Here is a 9809-nt window from a genome sequence, read left to right on the forward strand (position 1 = left end):
TTTTGTTCTCTGAAGCATGTCCATGCTGTTCATGCTAAATTCAAGTTTGCAGCTCACTTGGATTACCCATGACAAAAAGCTGCTATGGTGTCTAATTCATTCCTTCATCAGAAAAAAATAGTTGCTTTGCCAAAATGTCAAACCTTGTACAGATTGGGAGAAAAGTATTGGCAGGCAAACAGAAACCTCAGTGGCAGTTAAAAGAGAGGGAACAGAGAGATGTGGGGGTTTTTGAGACCACAAGGTGGGCAGGCAGTTTTCAAATAACTCCATTGTCCCACACTGTGCTGCTCAGCGAGGAGAGGAACAATGGTTGGCTGGGTTGGTGATGCTTCAGTGAGAATGGAGTGACTTCCCTTCCTCTTACAGAGTCAAAATAATCTCTTTCTCTTTCATTTACATGAGATGCAGTGAGGAAGCTCTTGAGCCTACTTGGGGAATTTATGGGATATGACCTGGAAGAGTCTGCCACAGGCTTCAAAAAAGCCTGACTGCTTAGGATGAGACAAAATGCTTCTCCCATGGTGCTATGCAACACTAGATAAATTTAGCTCATCCCCTATAGGTCATTGACCTTTGCGTAGCCCCGGTGCCACCCCTGTGCCCCTGGACTATTGGCTCCTGACCCTATACTTAACCTGAGACACGGCAGGAAATCTTGGTCTTTTGTCACTGAACCCCTTTGGTGGGGTTGCAATAAATCTCTCTGAGAGGCTTTGGACAGGCAGCAGTAACAATATCCATTTACCAGGCTGCTACAATGCAGGTGCATAGTTGCTCAGACTCTGTCAGCAACAGGATGGTTTATGCTGAGAGAGAATCTTTGGTGTGTCATTGTCACGGCACAGAGGGGACATTATCTTAAGGCACACAAAATGAGGCCTTTGTGCTTGTCTGGGAAATAAGATACCAAAAAGATGTCCTGGGAGAGTCATCCCTCTGGCCTTCCTCCCTTTTCTACAAGCTTCCTGCAATTTCTGCTGACCAGGATTCAGTCCTGTCTCCTACTGGAGGATCAGTACAAGCCATTGAAATGTGTGGGATCTGTTTGGCAGTAGAAATGGTTCACTTTTGGGCAAAAATGAGCCGAGTCTGCTAATTTTGCCTCTATGACCTGAAACACTGGGACTGTCAAAAATAATTAATGAGTCAGAAAGAGAAGTACTAAATAAAATAGGAATGTGAAAATATCCTGTTATTACCACATTGTCACCATGATAAATGATAATCCAATTCATCTTTGATACGAAAGAAAAAAAGAAAGTTGAAATCCTCCACAGGGTTAGAAATGTAGACAGTAACACAGCTCCTTATACATCTTGAGATACTTGGTTGTTTATTTGAGAAAATTGACTCTGTTCTTGACGTTTGCTCTTATATTCATGGCACTAAAGCCCTGGAAACCTGGAGAGACAGTTTCTTAACAGTCTGGCTTATGAAAAAAAATACATGGACATCCAGCAAGCTGTACAGTTCAAGAAAAAAATGCCAAATTTATTGCTAGTTGCCTGGTCTAAGCCAGAGGAGCTCAATATCTGCTACCTCACATTTTCACTGGGCTAAACTCACCTATTTTTTTTTTTTTTTAATTTTTGAAGTAGCACAGGTTGTAAAAGGAAGAATTCGGTATTATTGAATGTTTTCACTGGCCAGAAGAGAAGTGCTACCTTTAATTCTTTAATCCCCTCTGTTAAAAAAAAAAAAATATTGGCAACTTCAAATGGATTTTGAAGGCAAAAGTTGAAAAACCTTGTTTAATTCAGCATATTTATGTTTATAACATTGTTTCTATTTTTAAACCATCAACCAAATCAGTGAAGAGTTCGGACTGTCCAACAAATGCATTTTTGGTAAGAGATTAGTAAAATTTATGAGTCTGATTCACTCCACTCTAGTGGAATAGAACAAAATATTGTTTGTCACAATTTTCTAAGATCATTCTTTGTTTAGAAATATGGCTGACTTTCATCTCTTTGTGAAGCTCTGAATGCATATCTAACCTTGAATTACAGAAGCAATTGAAGAATAGTCACTAATACTTCCATGATTGCTTTACAGTACTTCCCCACTGATATGAGGCTCCCACTGGATTAAATTTTGGGCAAATAAAGCTAATCTCCCTGTCTAGAATCCCTCATAATAGGAGTGCTTTAAAAAGACAGGAGTAAAAGAAGTTTGCTTTGTCAGAAGTTTAGTGCTGAAATACAATGAATGATTTTCTCACGTTTTGCAAGAAATCTGTAAAGATCAGAAACTAAACCAGCATCTCCCAAGGGCCTCTGCAGTGCCTTTCTAAAGGGCCAATCCTTCCTGGCAAGGAAAGGCTAACCACACCTTTTATTCCACCCTTTCCCAGCTCCCAGGGTGGCAAAGCTGCTGAGCCAAGGATCACCCCAGTCCCCATGTATGCTGCAGGACAGGACAAAACAGCCCAAATGAAACAGCATTTTGAGGAAAGAGTTCAAGATTAGGCACTGCTGGTACCTCCCTAGAGTGCTTAAATTGCAGCTGAAATCAGGAGCGTATAGTAATGATACATCATTTTTTTTACAAATAATGACAAGCTCAGAGGCATATGAGGATCTGAGTTATAATATTCTGATGAAAGTGTCTGTATTTATATTCTCGTAAAAAAAAGAAATCTCTTTGGAAGGTATTTATCATAATAAGTTTTGGGTTTTTTTCTTTCCTATTTGGAATGTTATGTTCTTTGGAAGATTCCAAGTATAGATGTACAATAAAATTCCCAGGAAGAAAGTCACAAAGGGAGAAAAAATTATTTTCAAAAAGAGAAATTACATGGAAATATGAGAGAAAGATAATTTATTTTTCTTCTATCTGGCATGCAAATAGAATGGATATTGTTGTTTTTAAGAATACTTACTTGATAAAAGTAATCCAGATGTTTATGAGAAAAGAAAAAATGAGAGATCATGAGGAAAAAAGTAGGGGAAGGAGATTTAGCAAGACTCCTACCTTTCATTTTAATTAACAAGAAAATAATCTGGTAAGATAATGGTCTTTGGATGGCAGATGCAAGAACTGTGCCCCCCTTCCTCCAAAATGTATCTGAAATTTCTGCTGTCTGCACAGATTGTGTATAAATAAATTTTAACTACAACATCTTTCTCTCTTTCTTAAGCAAGATTTTACTCTCTCTACTAACTTTTACTCTCTATTTATGGTCTTTGGTTGATGATAATGAGCTGAGCCATATCACATATAGAGTGATACAGAGAAAGTGTGTGAAAAGCTGTTTCAAGGAGGCATATACTGCTCTTTTAGGCAGCATATCATGCCTTATGCAGCAACTTACTTATGCACCTCACTAAAAAAACCAGACCTGCAGTATGAGACATATTTCAGTCACCAAGAGCTTTTTCCCAGGAAGAAGCAGGAATCTGGTCTGGTTAATTACTATTTGACACTACTGATCAATTTTGCTATTAGAATTTTCAATGCTTTGTACAAAGTTTCATACTCACTGAGTATAGTAACAGCAGTAGAACCTTAAGAAATGGTTCCCTTCCCTTCCCTTCCCTTCCCTTCCCTTCCCTTCCCTTCCCTTCCCTTCCCTTCCCTTCCCTTCCCTTCCCTTCCCTTCCCTTCCCTTCCCTTTCCTTCCCTTTCCCTTCCCTTCCCTTCCCTCCCTTTCCCTTCCCTTCCCTTCCCTTCCCTTCCCTTCCCTTCCCTTCCCTTCCCTTCCCTTCCCTTTCCCCTTTCCCCTTTCCCCTTCCCTTCCCTTCCCTTCCCTTCCCTTCCCTTCCCCCTTTCCCCTTTTCCCTTCCCTTCCCTTCCCTTCCCCCTTTTCCCTTCCCTTCCCTTCCCTTCCCTTCCCTTCCCTTCCCTTCCCTTCCCTTCCCTTCCCTTCCCTTCCCTTCCCTTCCCTTCCCTTCCCTTCCCTTCCCTTCCCTTCCCTTCCCGCACCTTCCCTTCCCTTCCCTTCCCTTCCCTTCCCTTCCCTTCCCTTCACCTTCCCTTCCCTTCCCTTCCCGCACCCTTCCCTTCCCTTCCCTTCCCTTCCCCTTTCCCCTTTCCCCTTCCCCTTCCCTTCCCTTCCCTTCCCTTCCCTTCCCTTCCCTTCCCTTCCCCTTCCCTTCCCTTCCCCTTTCCCCTTTCCCTTCCCTTTCCCCTTTCCCTTTCCCCTTTCCCCTTTCCCTTTCCCCTTCCCTTCCCTTCCTTCCCTTCCCTTCCCTTCCCTTTCCCTTCCCTTCCCTTCCCTTCCCCTTCCCTTCCCTTCCCTTCCCTTCCCTTGCCCTTCCCTTCCCTTCCCTTATCCCTTCCCTTCCCTTCCCGTACCTTCCCTTCCCGCACCTTCCCTTCCCTTCCCTTCCCTTCCCTTCCCTTCCCTTCCCTTCCCTTCTTCCCTTCCCTTTCCCTTCCCTTCCCTTCCCTTCCCTTCCCCTTTCCCCTTTCCTCCCTTCCCTTCCCTTTCCCCCCCCCTTCCCTTCCCGCACTCCCCTTTTCCCTTCCCTTCCCTTCCCTTTCCACCCTTCCCTTTCCCTTCCCTTCCCTTCCCTTCCTTCCCTCCCTTCCCTTCCCTCCCTTTCCCCTTCCCTTCCCCTTCCCTTCCCTTCCCTTCCCTTTCCCTTCCCTTCCCTTCCCTTCCCTTCCCTTCCCTTCCCTTTCCCCTTTCCCTTCCCCTTTCCCTTCCCTTCCCTTCCCTTCCCTTCCCTTCCCTTCCCTTCCCTTCCCTCCCTTCCCTTCCCTTCCCTTCCTTCCCTTCCCTTCCCTTCCCTTCCCTTCCCTTCCCTTCCCTTCCCTTCCCCTTTCCCTTCCCTTCCCTTCCCTTCCCCTTTCCCTTCCCTTCCCTTTCCCCTTCCCTTCCCTTCCCTTCCCTTCCCTTCCCTTCCCTTCCCTTCCCTTCCCTTCCTTCCCTTCCCGCACCCTTCCCTTCCCGCACTTCCCTTCCCTTCCCTTTCCCTTCCCTTCCCTTCCCTTCCCCTTCCCCTTCCCTTCCCTTCCCTTCCCCTTTCCCCTTTCCCCCTTCCCTTCCCTTCCCTTCCCTTCCCTTCCCTTTCCCCTTCCCTTCCCTTTCCCCTTTCCCCTTCCCTTCCCTTTCCCTTCCCTTCCCTTCCCTTCCTTCCCTTCCCTTCCCTTCCCTTCCCTTCCCTTCCCTTCCCTTCCCTTCCCTTCCCGCACCTTTCCCTTCCCGCACCTTCCCTTCCCTTCCCTTCCCTTTCCCCCTTTCCCGCACCCTTCCCTTCCCGCACCTTCCCTTCCCGCACCTTCCCTTCCCTTCCCTTCCCTTCCCTTCCCTTCCCTTCCCTTCCCTTCCCTTCCCTTCCCTTCCCTTCCTCCCTTCCCCTTCCCTTCCCTTCCCCTTCCCTTCCCTTCCCTTCCCTTTCCCCTTCCCTTTCCCCTTCCCTTCCCTTCCCTTTCCCTTCCCCTTCCCTTCCCTTCCCTTTCCCTTCCCTTCCCTTTCCCCTTCCCCTTCCCTTCCCTTCCCTTCCCTTCCCTTCCCCTTTTTCCCTTCCCTTCCCCCTTCCTTCCTTCCTTCCCTTCCCTTCCCTTCCCTTCCCCGCCCTTCCCCTTTCCTCCCCTTCCCTTCCCTTCCCTTCCCTTCCCTTCCCTTCCCCCCTTCCCTTCCCTTCCCTTCCCATTCCCTTCCCCTTCCCTTCCCTTCCCTTCCCTTCCCTTCCCTTCCCTTCCCTTCCCGCCCTTCCCTTCCCTTCCCTTCCCTTCCGCCCTTCCCTTCCCTTCCCTTCCCTTCCCTTCCCTTCCCTTCCCTTCCCTTCCCTTCCCTTCCCTTCCCTTCCCTTCCCTTCCCTTCCCTTCCCTTCCCTTCCCTTCCCTTCCCTTCCCTTCCCTTCCCTTCCCTTCCCTTCCCCTCCCCTCCCTTCCCCTCCCCTCCCTTCCCCTCCCTTCCCCTCCCCTTCCCTCCCTTCCCTTCCCTTCCCTTCCCTTCCCTTCCCTTCCCTTCCCTTCCCTTCCCTTCCCTTCCCTTCCCTTCCCTTCCCTTCCCTTCCCTTCCCTTCCCTTCCCTTCCCTTCCCTTCCCTTCCCTTCCCTTCCCTTCCCTTCCCTTCCCGCACCTTCCCTTCCCTTCCCTTCCCTTCCCTTCCCTTCCCTTCCCTTCCCTTCCTCCCTCTTCCCGTCCCTTCCCTTCCCTTCCCTTCCCTTCCCTTCCCTTCCCTTCCCTTCCTTCCCTTCCCTTCCCTTCCCCTTCCCTTCCCTTCCCTTCCCTTCCTTCCCTTCCCTTCCCTTCCCTTCCCTTCCCTTCCCTTCCCTTCCCCTTCCCTTCCCTTCCCTTCCCTTCCCTTCCCTTCCCCACCTTCCCTTCCCTTCCCTTCCCCTTCCCTTCCCTTCCCTTCCCGCCCTTCCCTTCCCTTCCCTTCCCGCACCTTCCCTTCCCTTCCCCTTCCCTTCCCTTCCCGCACCTTCCCCGCACCTTCCCTTCCCTTCCCTTCCCTTCCCTTCCCTTCCCCTTCCCTTCCCTTCCCTTCCCTTCCCTTCCCCTTCCCTTCCCTTTCCCCTTTCCCCTTTCCCCTTTCCCCTTCCCTTCCCTTTCCCCTTCCCCTTTCCCCCTTCCCCTTCCCTTCCCTTCCCCCCCCTTCCTTCCCCTTCCCTTCCCTTCCCTTCCCTTCCCTTCCCCTTCCCTTCCCTCCCTTCCCTTCCCCACCTTCCCTTCCCTTCCCGCACCTTCCCTTCCCGCACCTTCCCTTCCCGCACCTTCCCTTCCTTCCCTTCCCTTCCCTTCCCCTTCCCTTCCCTTCCCTTCCCTTCCCTTCCCTTCCCTTCCCTTCCCTTCCCTTCCCTTCCCTTCCCTTCCCTTCCCTTCCCTTCCCGCACCTTCCCTTCCCGCACCCCCGCCTCCCCCACCTTCCCTCCCCGTCCCTTCCCTTGCCTCCCCTTCCCGTCCCTCCCCTTCCCTTCCCTTCCCTTCCCCTTTCCTTCCCTTCCCTTCCCTTCCTTCCCTTCCCTTCCCTTCCCTTCCCTTCCCTCCCTTCCCTTCCCTTCCCTTCCTTCCCTTCCCTTCCCTTCCCTTCCCTTCCCTTCCCTTCCCTTCCCTTCCCTTCCCTTCCCTTCCCTTCCCGTCCCTTGCGTTCCCGTCCCTCCCTTCCCTTCCCTTCCCTTCCCTTCCCTTCCCTTCCCTTCCCGCCCTTCCCTTCCCTTCCCTTCCCTTCCCTTCCCTTCCCTTCCCTTCCCCCTTCCCTTCCCTTCTTCCCTTCCCTTCCCTTCCCTTCCCTTCCCTTCCCTTCCCTTCCCTTCCCTTCCCTTCCCTTCCCTTCCCTTCCCTTCCCTTCCCTTCCCTTCCCTTCCCTTCCCGCACCTTCCCTTCCCTTCCCCCCCTTCCCCTTCCCTTCCCCTTTCCCTTCCCTTCCCCTTTCCCCTTCCCTTCCGCCCTTTCCCCTTTCCCTTCCCCTTTCCCTTCCCTTCCCTTCCCTTCCCTTCCCTTCCCTTCCCTTCCCTTCCCTTCCCCTTCCCTTCCCTTCCCTTCCCTTCCCTTCCCTTCCCTTCCCTTCCCTTCCTTCCCCTTCCCTTCCCTTCCCTTCCCTTCCCTTCCCTTCCCTTCCCTTCCCCCTTCCCTTCCCTTCCCTTCCCCCTTTCCCTTTCCTCCCTTCCCCTTTCCCCTTCCCTTCCCTTCCCCCTTTTCCCTTCCCCTTTTTCCCTTCCCCCTTTCCCCTTTCCCTTCCCTTCCCTTTCCCCTTCATTCCCTTCCCTTCCCTTCCCTTCCCCTTTTTCCCCTTCCCTTCCCTTCCCCCCCTTTCCCCTTTCCCCTTCCCTTCCCTTCCCTTCCCTTTTCCCTTTCCCCCCTTCCCCTTCCTCCCTTTCCCTTCCCTTCCCTTTCCCCTTTCCCTTCCCTTCCCTTCCCCCCCTTCCCCTTCCCTTCCCTTCCCTTCCCTTTCCCCTTCCCCTTTCCCCTTCCCCCCCCTTCCCTTCCCCTTCCCCCCCTTCCCTTTCCCGCACCTTCCCTTTCCCTTCCCTTCCCTTTCCCCTTTTCCCCTTTCCCCTTCCCCTTTCCCCTTTTCCCTTCCCTTCCCTTCCCTTCCCTTCCCCCCTTCCCTTCCCCTTCCCTTCCCCACCTTCCCTTCCCCCCTTCCCTTCCCTTCCCTTCCCTTCCCTTCCCTTCCCCCCTTCCCTTCCCTTCCCTTCCCTCCCCTTCCCTTCCCTTCCCTTCCCTTCCCTTCCCTTCCCTTTTCCCTTCCCCCTTCCCTTCCTTCCCTTCCCTTCCCTTCCCTTCCCTTCCCTTCCCTTCCCTTCCCTTCCCTTCCCTTCCCTTCCCTTCCCTTCCCTTCCCTTCCCTTCCCTTCCCTTCCCTTCCCTTCCCTTCCCTTCCCTTCCCTTCCCTTCCCTTCCCTTCCCTTCCCTTCCCTTCCCTTCCCTTCCCTTCCCCTTTCCCTTTCCCCTTTCCCCTTTTCCCTTCCCTTTCCCCCTTTCCCTTCCCTTTTCCCTTCCCTTTTCCCTTCCCTTCCCCCCCCTTTCCCCTTTTCCCCTTCCCCTTCCCCCCTTTCCCCTTCCCGCCCCTTTCCCCTTTCCCGCCCCTTCCCTTCCCCCCCTTCCCCTTTCCCCTTCTTCCCCTTCCCTTTCCCCTTTCCCTTCCCCCTTCCCCTTTCCCCTTCCCTTCCCCCTTCCCTTTCCCCTTTTTCCCCTTCCCCTTTTCCCCTTCCCTTCCCCCTTTCCCCTTCCCCTTCCCTTCCCTTCCCTTTTCCCCCCCTTTCCCCCTTCCCTTCCCCCTTCCCTTCCCCCCCTTTCCCCTTTTTCCCTTTCCCCTTCCCTTCCCTTCCCTTCCCTCCCTTCCTTCCCTTTCCCCTTCCCCTTTTCCCTTTCCCCCCCTTCCCTTTCCCCTTTCCCCTTTTCCCTTCCCTTCCCTTTCCCCTTTCCCCTTTCCCCTTTTCTTTCCCCTTCCCTTCCCCTTTTCCCTTTCCCCTTTCCCCTTTCCCTTCCCTTTCCCCCTTTTCCCCTTCCCCCCCCCTTCCCCTTTCCCCTTTTCCCCCCCCTTCCCTTCCCTTCCCTTCCCTTCCCTTCCCTTCCCTTCCCTTCCCTTCCCTTCCCTTCCCTTCCCTTCCCTTCCCTTCCCTTTCCCTTCCCTTCCCTTCCCTTCCCTTCCCTTCCCTTCCCTTCCCCTTCCCTTCCTTCCCTTCCCTTCCCTTCCCTTCCCTTCCTTCCCTTCCCTTCCCTTTCCCTTCCCTTTCCCTTCCCTTCCCCTTCCCTTCCCTTCCCTTCCCTTCCCTTCCCTTCCCTTCCCTTCCCTTCCCTTCCCTTCCCTTCCCCTTCCCTTCCCTTCCCTTCCCTTCCCTTTCCCTTCCCTTCCCTTCCCTTCCCTTCCCCTTCCCTTCCCTTCCCTTCCCTTCCCTTCCCTCCCTTCCCTTCCCTTCCCGCACCTTCCCTTCCCCTTCCCCTTCCCTTTCCCTTCCCTTCCCTTCCCTTCCCCTTCCCTTCCCTTCCCTTCCCTTCCCCCTTCCCTTCCCGCACCTTCCCCCCTTCCCTTTCCCTTCCTTCCCTTCCCTTTCCCTTCCCTTCCCTTCCTTCCCTTCCCTTCCCTTCCCTTCCCTTCCCTTCCCCCTTCCCTTCCCTTCCCTTCCCTTCCCTTCCCTTCCCTTCCCCTTCCCTTCCCTTCCCCTTTCCCCTTCCCTTCCCTTCCTTCCCTTCCCTTCCCTTCCCTTCCCCTTCCCTTCCCTTCCTTCCCTTCCCCTCCCTTCCCTTCCCTTCCTTCCCTTCCCTTCCCTTCCCTTCCCTTCCCTTCCCTTCCCTTCCCTTCCCTTCCCTTCCCTTCCCCCCTTCCCTTCCCCTTCCCTTCCCTTCCCTTCCCTTCCCTTCCCTTCCCTTCCCTTCCCTTCCCTTCCCTTCCCTTCCCTTCCCTTCCCT

The sequence above is a fragment of the Pseudopodoces humilis genome, chromosome 5, assembly GCF_049639895.1.
Source record: "Pseudopodoces humilis isolate 2021_Gansu_Grassland_sample_001 chromosome 5, ASM4963989v1, whole genome shotgun sequence".
In the NCBI taxonomy this organism is placed as follows: Eukaryota; Metazoa; Chordata; class Aves; order Passeriformes; family Paridae; genus Pseudopodoces; species Pseudopodoces humilis.